Below are 14,066 nucleotides of genomic sequence, written 5' to 3'. Positions count from 1 at the left end.
TTATCATATAACATACATGACAAAATGAGTATCCTTGAATAAATTTTCATAAAATGAAAGACCCAATGACTAGGATTCAGATTAAAAACCAACATTATCCCTCCCCATGAGCCTTCTCAGTTCTCCTTCTATACACTCTTCCAGGTTAGATAAACATCTAACACCACAGATAACGTTTTGACTTTTTGACTTTTCATACTTTATGAGTGTAATCATACTGCATCCTTTTGTGAATATCCTCCTCAGTTCAACATAATGTTTGTGAAGTTAATCTGGTATTGAGTGAAGTAATATAGAAGAACCCTGACCTACAATGGTTCAGCCTATTATATTTCTACTTTAAAATAGTGCAAAATATACAACAACTGTTTGGTTTTTCCTTTCTTATACATTATTTAACAAATTATATGAGATATTTAGCACTTTGTTGTGAAATAATTTTAGTGAGAGATGATTTTTCCCAACTGTAGGTTAATGTAAGCATTCTGAGCATGTGGAAGATAGGTTATTATAAGCCATGATTTGGGCATATAAAATGAATTTGCCACTTATGATATTTTCAATTCATGGAGGTTTTGGGGGGCTATAAACTGCCGCAGTCTGGCTGGGCACAAATAAGAGAGAATATTTTTTTAATATTTATTTTTTAGTTTTTGGCGGACACAACATCTTTGTTTGTATGTGGTGCTGAGGATCAAACCCGGGCCGCACGCATGCCAGACAAGCGTGCTACCGCTTGAGCCACATCCCCAGCCCCTGAGTTTAAAGTTTTTGATTGAGTTCTTTGGATAACAATATCTTAACAACCTGTTGGGAGAATTCTTTATTGACAACATTAAGATCTTAACTAAAAAGTAAGAGTGGGCATAAAGATTGAGAATAAACCTGAACATCCCTTTTAATTGTTTTAATATTAATTGATCTAAAACAACAGTGACTGCTCTTACATAAAGATGGTGTCAATGACTTTCATATTAATATATTCAACTTATTAACAAATTAAATTCTTATTCCATTTCCTAGAATATTTTTGCATGTCTATATAGTACTGAACCTAGGGCCTTGTGCCTGATAGGTTTGGTTGGAGAATAGGTCTCACTAAAGTGCCCAGCCTGGCCTTGAACTTGATCCTCTTGCCTCAGCTTCCCTAGTAGCTGAGCTTTTGATTCACATTTAAATTAGATACCTTGCTATAGATGTAATTGTATATCTAGTATTATGTCTAGTATTTATCAACCTCTGCATAATAATATCTTCAAATTGTAGTTGCCTCAAGCCCCATCCACTTTTATCCAATTTTTAGTCATTTTTAATAATTTCCTGACCCAGATTTTTACCTATGGTCCCTAGGTATTGTTAATTCCTCTTTTTGTGGCTCAAGTTTTTGCCTGCTGCTTACTTTCTTGGCTCTTGCTTCTCCTTTCTCTCTCTGAACCTTCCTCACATTCTTCTTCAGAGCTACTAATCAAATAGGAGATCTACCAACTTCACCATTCTTAGTAGAGCCAAAGCCAACTGTGATGAAGGCCAGTGGTGTGTGAAATGAGGTAGGGCAATCCCTGGGGACAGGAGTTTATCTTTTCTATGAACTATTTCCACAAAGAAGAACGGGTTTCAAATATCATTTTTCCTACTCTTTCATGTTACACATTTATGTTTTCTAAAAGTCTTTATGCTTCCAAGCATGGTTCGTGGATCATTCATGTCAGTATCACCTGGAAATTTGTTAGAAGTATAATTTATGGGCCTAGTTCAGATGGTCAAAGCCAGAATCTCAATTTCAACCTTGAAATTTAAGAAAGTTCACTCACAAAAGCCAGACCGCAGAGCTGGAGTGAGCTCCAGAAAACACTTGTATTTCACCCAGGCTCTAGGCACAGTGACAAATTACATGTGTAGTTCTTCCTGTTCCCTTTCAAGGGTTCTAATCATCCTTCTAAAATCTGGTCTCAGTCATGGCTCTTCACTTTATCTAAGAGCTTTTTAAGTTTCTTTTGGGGGAGGGAAGAAGAGCAAGAAGAATCTAATTCTTCCTATTTTATTTACCACTAAGTTAAGAGCCTTGCAATCCCTAAGATTGATGGATTTCCACAGGTATTGTGGAGAAAGGGCACTCATCCAAATATATAGGCAGCACCCATGCTTTATGTAATGAAGGCAAAGATGTACTTTCAGCTGAGAAAAGGATAATGTGATTCATTACCCTGCTACATCTGGGATCCAGACCCAGAATCATGTCAATGAGTCCTATGACAAATATAAAATACCTAATAATAGGTTGGGTCTTATATCATACTAAGTGTGTTTTTTTCCAAGAAAAATATCTATGAATTCTAATTTTTGGTTTTAGAGTTTGGTTTTGATCACAACCTTCTAATTTCCATGTTCTGAAGTCTAGAAGAAAAATCCTTGGACAGATCTGTCACATTAGTCAGGAAGGGAGATATTCTTGGGTGTATTCAATTACAGTACTGGTTTTTGACCTAGAAAAAAATCACAACATATTTCTCTTTTCTCAGCTGGAGAAATAGCTTAGGCAGTGCCATTGGTGGCATGTGACCTCATGTTGCCAAGCCAGGGCCTGAGATCAACTGTAGAGCTGATCAGAACTTGACTCATCAGCTCTGTCTCCCTGAAATTCTCTTAAGATTCCCAGAAATTCCCTGTAGAGAGAGAGAGTGAAAGAGATGATGTACACACATGTACTTTCCCAGCTTGAGGTGATATAATCCTAGAGGTTGGATAATGGTCACGTGCAGAGAGAATCAGAAGCCCATCAGTGGGTTGACAACAATACAACACATGAAGAAAGAGAAATATGAGGAACATCATCCTCAGTTCCTAATGACTTTACAGTACTTACCCTAGTTCCACAGACCTGCTCTCTGAATGAATAATGGGTTTTCTCATCTCCTCCAATTCTCTACCATAAACCTTCTACTTTTTGTTTTACTGGGTACTGTATTTTCCTTTTGTATTTTAAAAATTTCCCCATCTTAACATTCAAATTGTATCCAGAAGTGATCCCCCATGGCATATATATCAGACATAAAGTCTTCATGATTGCAAAATAATACTAATGATAATGAAGTATACACAGAAAATTTTTATGAAAGGAGAATTCACATTTGGGGCAGGACCTAGTGCTGATTTGGTTGCAGTGTGAATACTACAGATTCATTGGAGGGAGGAAGAATTTTTAGGGTACAGATACAAAGTCAAAGAGCAGACATTCAAATTCATTAGGACCAAGATGGATCCAGGGGATTGATATTTTAAAACTGATTTTAAAAATTATGTTTCACATCATATTTAGCAGATATGTAAGGAATAAGCCTGGGTGAAGTGTCTGACAAATGTGTTCAGGAGTGATTTTACCAAGAAACTTCCCTATTCAAGTGTGCCTACATCTAGGCTTTCAATGGAAGTGCTCCATCACAATAAAAAGTGAAAGAGGAAGTTCAAATATTACTACATAAGATTTTCATAAATGTGCTCATGCAATTTTTACACAACTAATTATTTGAATTGGAAAAAAATAACTCTAAAGCTAAAAATATATTTGCACATTTTGGTGAGAATTTTCTCTAAATGAACCCCTAAGTCTTATTCTTGCAAGATAACTATTTCCCTAGAATTCATATCCTGCAACTTAGGGAGTTCATTTATCTTTTCATTTGAGAATCTTTGGTAAAGCAAGATATGCCCAGCTGAAATTCTTTGCATTTAAACTCTGAATGTAAGCAGAAAAGAGATCCAAATTAAGGCAGATCACAAAAGTTTATGAATAAAAGAGGAAATGATTAATTTTACATTTTAAGGATATTTGGTTCATTTTTATAGTATTTAATAACTATTCTATTTATCTTGGCTTCATTCATATTTAAATGAATTAAAGCAGATAGCATAGGCCTTCAGTTGTTTAGGAAGATTTTACAATAGTCCTTTTTGTGCTTTATTTCTAGGTAATATATTACATTATAATAAGAGTAAGCATTATTTGGATGTAGATTTTTTTATTGATGATCCTGATGCTCTTTAGAATTAGAATTGAAGGATGTTATATCATATAATTGTCTTTAAATCCCGATAAGAGGAATAATTGCATTTTTGATGTTTCAGTATTTCAATAGGGTTTGAATGAGCCCTTGCGCTTTTATTTTTTTTAAATAAAAAAGATTTATTATTTCCATGGCATCTTTGTATGAAATTATTAGTTAATAATTTGGAAACCTATTATGCAATTGGTGTCTTTGAATACATTAGTTTTTATGTAGCATTTTTTCAAAGTAATTTTTATTTATCTCTCCTCATAGAGAAGGAAATGGACAGTTCAAGCTTTTGGCCCCATTTTGGAGAGTTTATTAATATTAAACCACAATAGGTCCAATTTAAACTTTTGCTCCCTTTTTTTACCACCACCTTGGGAGGTCTTTTGCATGGTATTATATATTGTGACAGAAAAACACACATCGGTATCTGTAGGCTTCTAAGTACCAGGGATTCTTACAGTTGTCTTCCAGTATTTCCAGATGGAATCCCTTTGGAGTAATTGACCTCTTTTTAGACCTCAGCTTTTGTTTCCTCAAAAGATCAGCATTTTTTGACCTTGTATAAACCTCTGCAATTTCTTTACCTCTAAAATTTGGAGATTAGGCATAATGATCTACAAGTTTTCTTTCCACACAAATTCATAATTCAGAGAAACCACTGAAGGGGAAGGAGCAGAAAACAGGTTAATAGAAGAAGAGAATACAGTGGACCAGACCATCTGGGAGGTAATTGAAGTAGCAGCACATAGATGAAGAATATCACTTTCTTTTCTTTCCCAAGGCAATATCACCCACGTCCATGGCTTTAATGACAAATATTATGCACTCCTCTGAATGTAAACCTCTAGTTTATACCTTTTCTCTGAATTCTATCAAATTCAACTTTTAATGCAACATTTCCACTTGGATAGGTCAAAGGTACCTCAAAATCCATGTGTCCAGAATGTGATTTTTCATCTTACCCTTGGTCCCTTCCCTGTTCTGTCTCAGTAAAGTTTGCATGTGCCAGGAATACTGGAGTGACCTTAATTCTATAGCCTCCTCTTCTCACATCTATTCCATCTACAAGTGCCATCATATTTTTTCTAAATAGCCATCAAATACTTTGGCTTATGACTGTCTACTCTTGTCGGGCTCTTGTTCAAAATATCATCTCCATTCTCTGAAGTACGGGAATGAGTACTAGCTAGTCTCTTCCACTCATTCTCTCCTTATGTCCAGAGATTTTTTGCATTGGTATTTCAAGCTGCAAATCTGATCAATTAAAATTCTTCTCTCATTTTTTAAAATGAAACTCAAAAACTTCAATAAGATCCCTTAGAGAAAGAAAAACTTTTCCTCTACCTCCTTATAATTTGTAGTGACGACAAGTTAAATTAGAAAAGGCAGGTTAACAGGAAAAAAAATATATGTATTTTATTTGATGTTAATATTCTTTCATGTCACAAAGTAGAAAACCCAAAGAAATGATTAGATTGGATATTTATATAGCCTTTTGATAAAGGAAGCAAAAGTGTGGAGAAGTGACTAGAATAAGCTAAAGGATTTGGATTTCAAAGGGCAGTAAATTTGGGGAAAATGAGTAGGAACTCTAATAAAGAGAACCAGTCAATTTATGAAGTCCAAACTTTCCTCTACTTTATTCAAAACGGGTCATTATTTTTGCACTGAGGCCTTGTGACGGAGAAATTATTGCCATGTTCATAATGTATACACCTAAAGTCCTTGACCAGATCACAGGGAATATCTCTAGAAACACCCCCTACCATCAACCTACCCCCTCTAAATTAACCCAGCTGAAATTGAAATGTGTTTATTGACCAGGCACTCCATTATATTCTCATGTTCTTGATGTTCAATAAATCTATTATTCTAGCATGGAGAAAAAATATTTCACCAGTTGGAAGAGTTCTACTTCCTTCCGTGATTGACTAGGAAGTTACTGTGCTTCCAGTGTTAGCCACAGCAGGAAATAAACCAGAGTTCTCTTCTCAGTTCCTTGTAAATGGCGTAGGTTTTCATTAAACTTGAATTTGACCATGCTTGTGAAGCTGCCCACTGAGATCATAAAGGTCTGTAGGACTGCCTATTGACAGCTAACAAATAAAAAGGCCCTTATTAAACCAGGTCACTGAAAATGTCTGAGAGTGAGTGAACTTACTGAAATTTACTGAATGAATTCTCAGGAGCCAAAAAGACAGGTGATCTGCTCCAAGTCACCATGCAGTATAAATAGGGAAGCAAATGATTATATATATATATATATATATATATATATATATATATATATATATATATATATATAATAGGGAGTTCTAGAAGCTATTTCTGTGTTTCATTTGTTTCTACACCCACCCACCCCCGCTTTTTTGGGTCTCAAGAATGTTCCCCATCACAGACATGTTCATAATTAAGGAAAAGAGTTGCTTTTCCATTTTTATTTATTCTTTCAACTTTTATTTATTATAAATTCAACTTTTATTTATTATCTCAATTGGTCACATTTAACATGCCTGTTTTACAGATGAACTATCACTAATTGGCAAGAAAAAAATCCAGTCAGCAGAATTTTCTAATATTCTATAAAGGGGTGTGGCTTTGCTCAAGTCTTTTTTTTTAACCTCTTGCTGGAAAGTTGACCTAAAGGCTTAGCACACACTTTCCCATTAAATTACTACTCCCCTCCCCCAGGTCTTTATATTGAGAGAAGCATCTTTAATTATCTTAAGCCCATTTCAACAATTGTTTTCCCTCTCATTGCTCTGTTTCTTCTTTCAGCAAGTTTGGTAATAAAGCCCTAACTAGCAACATTTTCACTTACTACAATTGTGTAAACATAGAATCGGTTATATTTCATATTATTGGATATGAAATAATTAGTAACATTTTAATTTCAATCCTCTAGCAGTGCACACAGTTTTCTTTGATGATTTGTTTTCAGCCATGTATACTAAACAGGGTAAGAATATGAGCTTAAAAAATAAAGTTGGCTTTAAATGTAGCAATTTAAATAGATTCTATTTTTTATCCTCCTTCTCCTCTCAGGATTCTATGAATATTTATCAGTGTCACTGAGAGATGATTAATGCAGGCTTAAACTTGTCATATGGGCAGCTGTACAGGTAAGCAGCAGAAGGAGCAAACTTAGTAAAAGCCTGTGCAAATTTTTAAAAGTACAAATTTTGCATTGGAATGGGTCAATGCCCCTTCCTCACCCCCATATTGGGGATGGAACTCAAGGATTCCCACATTCTAGGCAAGCACTGTACCACTGAGATACTTGGCCAGCCCTTTTCCTTTTTTTTTTTTTTTTAAAGAGAGAGTGAGAGAGGGGAGAGAGAGAGAGAGAGAATTTTTTAATATTTATTTTTTAGTTCTCGGTGGACACAACATCTTTGTTGGTATGTGGTGCTGAGGATCGAACCCGGGCCGCATGCATGCCAGGCAAGCGCGCTACCGCTTGAGCCACATCCCCAGCCCCCAGCCCTTTTCCTTTGCACATTCTATGAAAGCACTTGTTTTAACCAGCTTTTTCACTGCTATGACTAAAAAACCTAACCAGAACAATTTTAGGGGAGGAAAAGTTTATTTAGGGTTCCTAATTTCAGAGATCTTGATCCATAGACAGCAGGCTCCATTCCTCAGATTTTAACATCATGGTGGAAGAATGTGGCTGAGGAAAACAACTCACATGATGACTAGAAGAGAGAGACTCCACTCACCAGACACAAAATATATACCCCAAAGCCACACCCCCAATGACCCACCCCGCCTCCAGCCACACCTTACCCAATTTCTGTCACCACCCAGTTAATCCCATCAAGAGATGAATTTGATTATTGAATTAATGCTCTCATAACCCAATCATTTCTCCTCTAAACTTTGTTGCATTGTATCACACATGAAGTCTTGGGGGACATAGTACATCAAACCATAATACACTCAACTACTAAGCCCATCCCAGAACTTTTCCTTTTTTATTTTAAGAAGAGGTTATACTAAGTTGCTGAGGGTTTTGCTGAATTGCTGAAGCTGGCTTTGAACTTGGGATTCTCCTCCTTCAGCCTCCCAAGTCACTGGGAATACTGAACCTAGCTGCATCTAAATGTTTTTGAGAACAACTTTTAAGATGCCTTAGATGACTTAACCCTGTTATCTTGAGTCAATTTGAAAATGCAAAGAATAAATAATGGGTGATTTTTTTGTGGAGCTGTAAGTTTACATAGCTAATTCTAAGATGATTGTAAGAATCTAAGATACTCCTTTCCAAAGCTGATAACTTGCTCCTAAATTTTTTCTAAGCATCTAAGGAATGTATCACAGAAATTCAGAGAAAAAATAATACATTTTTCTTGAAATTAATTTTAATTGTTTTTTTTTTCAAAAATTATACTGGTAGTGTTTTTCCTTTTAATACCCCAAGCTAACTTAAAAAATACCGACAAAAAATTTATGACAAGCAAATACAAGAGAAAAAAAATACTAAAAATATTGGCAGTTCTTAAAGTTCAATGCTGAAAACCAGTAATCCTTAGAAAAACATGAAACATTAGTTAACTACATCTTCAAGAGACATCTTGTTGAGACATCCTCTCTGACAGGGCTATGACAAAGTAACTTACATAAAGTAACTACACAGTCTTCCAAGCTGAGATGTCACAGAATCAAACATATACATTTTCTTTGCTATGAAAGATTCTTCACCCCATTGGATACTCTCTCCTTATTATAAAGTAGCACCATGAAATGGTTAGAAATAATGAATTTGAATCTAAGCCATTGGGACTCTGCCATGTTTTAGATAACTAACTTTCTTTCTTTCTCGGCTCATTATAATTTAACTACCTTCCATTTCTCTTCTCTTCTCCCTCCCCTAGATTCACTTGCTCTACCTTCTATTATTGTTTTGATTAGCCCATCATAATTATATATGAATGTTGGACTCATTATGGTATATTTGCATGGGCATAGCATAACTTGGTAGATTTCATTCCTCAGTACTTCCCCATGCCCTCCCCTACTCACTCTTGATCTCTTGATCTGCTTCTTCTGTTTTATTGTATTTCCCTGAGATCTCTTCTTATTTTTTTATTCTCTACTTTCACATATGAGAGAAAAATATCTAACCCTTGACTTTGAGTCTTGCTTCTTTCATTTTGCATGATGTTCTCTACTTCAATCAATTTACCAGCAAATTATATACTTTCATTTTTCTTTATGGCTAAGTAAAACTCTATTGTGTTTATATACCACATTTTAATTAATCCATTCATCTGTTGAGGAGCAGCACCTGGGCTGGTACTTTGGCTTGGATATTGTAAATTGTGCTGCTATAAACATTGATATGTATGTTTCACTATACTAGACTGATTTTAGTTCTTTTGGATAAATGCCATTGAGCAGCTTTTCTCTGCCATCTTTTTCTGCTAGCCCGAAGCTATGGAGTTGGCTAACCATGAACTGAACCTCATTCATTCTCTAAATTATTGTTGTTGGGTATATTGCTCACAGCAATAAGAAGTTGACTGATCTAATTTCTTCTTCCCAAATAATCTAGACCACTGAAAAAAATGAAACAGTTATTTCTTAGTATTCCTAAAGAATTTATTCTAGGACTTCCAGAGGATATATTAAATCCAAGAGGGTTCAATTCCTCTATTTGCACTTAACCTAGAGAAATCTTCCTGTATGCTTTAAGTCATCTTTAGATGCTTTTAAGTGTTTAATACAATTTAAATGCTGTGTGGATAGTCGTTATAATGTACTCTTTAAAATTTTGTGTTATATTTTATTTATTGATTGATTGATTTTTAGACTATTTCTTATCCATGATTTGTTTAATCAATGGACAAGGAATCTATGAATACAGAGGTCTGACTATATACAAAAAAAAAATGATAACAGTTTTCATCCTATGGATAACATCAACATTATAAGGAAATTTCTTGTCAAGCAATTCTTGAATGATCAGAATAAAGCCCCATAGTTAGTTAAGTTTATAGGTTGCTAAAATGATAATTTGAAGGGTAAGGGATGTGTGAAATCATGTCTCTGTTAGTAGTATATGTTATTTATAATCTTTAAGTAAGATGCTCTATAATTGGGGTTTTTAAATAAAACATTCACAATGATCTCTGGAAGTGGAATTATCTTTGATGATTTCTTGCCCGCAAGGACTTAATGAGATTCTTAGTTGGCAATTTGGTATATTAAAGTTTAAGAAGAGCTCTTGTAGAAGGTGAATCTTCTATTTCCCTAAACCTTTAATGGAATTTATATCTTTATATGGGATTTCTTGTAGATTTTTCAAGAAAAAATAGATAACACTGAGGGGGAGCATGTATTCCTGCTTTAAAATTGTCAAGTTCAGCATGAGAAGCAAATATGGTTGTTCCCAGAGGCTTGACCCTTTGAATCCAACGAAACATTGCTAATTAGGTTTTAATATCTCCATTTAGTAGATTGCACTTCAGAAAACTTTCTGATGTATTCATCAATTTTATTTTTGTAGCTCTTTTGAACATGCTTGTCTAGATATCTTCCTTTCCCCTTTCCCCTGAAAATATATGGAGAATAAGAGGGGAAAGATTTCATTATCATCATCTTTTATGAAATGCTCAGATCAGCCAAGGCCTTCCTAAGTACCTTTTAGGTGTAATGAAACAACTTGAGAAAACTGTGTACAATTTTCTTATTCTTCTTGTTCTTCTTATTTTGGTTTAAGATTTCCTCCATATACCTGATTTTACAATCACGTGCTACCATCAATGTAAGTTCCCAAGATCCCATCTTCTGAGATATGTAAACACACCCTGTTATGACTCCCAGAACTCCAAACTAGGAGTATTATTACAAAGAGTCATGACACTGTTTCTAGTATATTTTGATTAAAGGTGCATGAACACACATTATGGCATTTATGTTCATAGGTGTCCTTTTTACTTCATTAGAATCACGACTATTCTGACAATGCAAAGGGGACCACTGAGCTGGTTGTATTTATGCTGACAATTTCTACTACAAAATTGTAAGTTATGAAATATAATTGTAGTATAACTGTGGGGTAAAATGGAATCTGCTGGTGTTAATGACATTTATTTCATTCTGGCTTAAATTTAGAATGGAATATGATGAATGAATATGCTGTGATATATATTCTATTGGCAATAATCATGCAAAGTTTCATAAAGCTCTGTACATTATACTTCCTTGCTTCACATGGTCTTTAAAGTAATTCTGTGAACTGAGTACTTCTTATGTGTATTTTATTCTTGGAAATTAGAGCCCATGGACTGGCCAAAGATGACTGAGGTGAAAAATGGAAACCAGAAAACATAAGCTACCAGTCTCAAAACTGTTTATTTCAATGAAATAGTTTTAAATTTGAGAATTTTTTTAAAAGGCAAATAATGAAAAATGGTCATCTATAATTACTTTCAATTTTTGTAGTTTTAAAAAAGTATTGTTTAAGAATAATAACAAAATCTGTGCATGTTTAGTACATTCACAATTTTTATTTTTTCAAATAGCTTCAATCCAAGGTTGCTTATCCTTATTGTTTCTTAACTGAATATTTTCATCAGCAAAATAAAGTCCAAACTTACTCCAGGAATAAAAGCAATATTTCTCATGGACTACAGTTGACACAATATATTAGTTAAGAATACTTTAGGTATTATGTAAACACTAAGTATGAATTATTTTTCTTTTTTTGTCATAAAATATGTTATTGGAAAAAAAAGTCACCGTCTTAGCAAGATGGGGGGTAGGAGCCCCAGCGACATCGGGGTCCCGGCCTCAGGCTGAGCCGCTGAGTTATCCCGGCGCTGTCTCGGGCTCCGATGCCCTGCGCCCGGCCGCTGGGTCCCCGACGCGAGGAAGCGAGTGTGTGCCTGGCGGCGTCCAGGACCAGAGACGGGGAGAGGGTGTGGGCAAGGAGCAGGGCGTGAATGCATGTGGAGCGCACGGGCGCCTCGGAGCTCCAAGGAAGATGAGTTGCTTCCTCGACGATGCACGTCCCAAGTAAGGACCAGAGCGCGCCGGGGCCTGGGTTTGGCTTCAGGGTCTCTGTCCTTCCTTGTTTGACCCCTGATTGTCCGCATTTAAAGTAATAATAAAATGCTTAGAAAGCAAACGGTGGGGATGAGAAGGGACGGTCCGCAGGTTTCCGTGGACTCAGGCGGCCACTGCTTCTCTGGCTCCCTGGCTCCACACTCTGCCGAGCTCAATCCTCGCGGCTCCTGTCGCTGGGCTCGCCTGGCACCTCTGCCGGCTTCTCCGCCTCCTTGGCGCGCTCCTGCTCAGAGTTGCTCGCTTGTGGGGATGGAGTTCTTCTTTGTCCGCCCCTTGGGCTTGGTAGGGGACTCCAGGCCGCCGCCCTGCACTACTATTTTCTTCCACTTCATCCTCCGATTCTGATACCACGTCTTCACCTGCAACTGGCTCAGGCCCGAGGACTCGGCGAGATCTATTCTGTCGGACGTGGAGAGGTATTTCTGCTTCTCAAAGCGTTTCTCCAGGCCCATCAGCTGCACCTCGGTGAACACAGTGCGGCTCCGGCGCCCCTTCTTGGCTTTCGTGCTCGGCTCACCAGGGCCTGCGGCCTCCAGCTTCCCGCGGAGCTGCAGCTCCAGCGGCTGGTGCGGCGCACCCGCGGCGCCAGGCAACCCAGGCCCGGCGGCCAGCAGCGCTGAGCCCAACCCGGAACAGCCGAGCGGCGCCAGCGGGAACTTGAACACCGCCTGTTCTGCCTTCAGCACTGCCAGGTGGCTGTGGAAGGGCCGCGCCGCCAGCAGCGCCTGCACGCCGAACTTGAGCAGCTCCCCCGCGGCGGCGGCGGCTGAGGCGCGGGCGGTTCAGTGAGGATTTCCTCGATCATGAAGCTTTGGTAGCGGTGTGGCCAGTGATCTGCACAGCCCTCGGGCGGGCCGCAGCACAGGGCGCCCGGCTCCCGGCTCCCGGGCAACTGCATCGCTGCAAAAAAAAAAAAAAAAAAAAAAAAAAAAAAAAAAAAAAAAAAAAACAAGGACACTTTTGTAATGGAATAATAATTAAGATTTTGTTTGTAAGGAAGAAGGGGAAAATGGGTACTAGGCACATAGTTATCAATGTCTTCCTTAAAAACTCAGTAAACATTATCATTGTTTCCCTTATTTCACTATATTCCAGTGAGAATTTCATTTTTTACCAATGCTGGCCCTCAAATATGAGCTTTGGAAGCAAAGTAGTTTCTGTCATTTAACCACAAACATTTTGTTCATTTCTTAGGTATGTTGTGTCTTCTAAATATAATATTTAGAACTAACAACACTTTCTGGGAATGTATAGAAACCATATTGTTGTAGTATTTTGTTTGTTTTCTTTTTGGTGGATAATATGTACATTTAGAAAGTGGATGTGGATTGACACTTTTTCTTCAAAATAGAGGTATGGAATTTGCCCCCCTCATTGCTTTCTGAGAAAAGTTCTAGAACGTAATAAAGAATTATGAGTAAAAGACTGGAAAAAAATACCTATTAATAGGTCTTCCATGAGAACTTTATCTTGATTTTTTAGCAAGAGAACAAAAGAAAGTTTTACATGTTATGAATCTCACATAACAGAGGGAGACTATCAGCTCAAATATTGATTGAATTTATAGAATTGTGCAGTTTATGAGAAGATGTACTTTTTGCCTTTTTCCATACAACAGTAAATATATCATCTAAGTTATCAACACTCATATTGTATTTTCATCACTCTATTCTACAAAATAATATAAATATATGTTTAATATACCAGCACTTTGATAATAAAAGTTTTAACAGAGAACAAAGTATGATTGTTCCAAGCTTGAATCTGTATGCACATAATTCAGGATACCAGATTCAGCTCTACATTATGAAACTGTGCAAATGCTAGTGAGTTATGTAATATCTCTGAATTCCATTTCTTTTTATATAAAGTGGAAAAAAATATAGGCCATTCCTGAGTCTTGAGATAATTAAGGATGTCTCAAAGCATTTAGTAATATAC

At 36.7% G+C, this 14,066-nt stretch overlaps 1 pseudogene; it reads right to left on the bottom strand.

Annotated features, from left to right (window-relative positions):
* Positions 1-12,276: 12,276 nt before the first annotated feature.
* LOC144253084 (homeobox protein BarH-like 1 pseudogene) lies at positions 12,277-13,023 on the bottom strand (annotated as a pseudogene).
* Positions 13,024-14,066: the final 1,043 nt, after the last annotated feature.

This window comes from Urocitellus parryii, unplaced genomic scaffold (assembly GCF_045843805.1).
Source record: "Urocitellus parryii isolate mUroPar1 unplaced genomic scaffold, mUroPar1.hap1 Scaffold_91, whole genome shotgun sequence".
Taxonomy (NCBI): Eukaryota; Metazoa; Chordata; class Mammalia; order Rodentia; family Sciuridae; genus Urocitellus; species Urocitellus parryii.
This window is presented reverse-complemented; position numbering and strand designations above follow the sequence as displayed.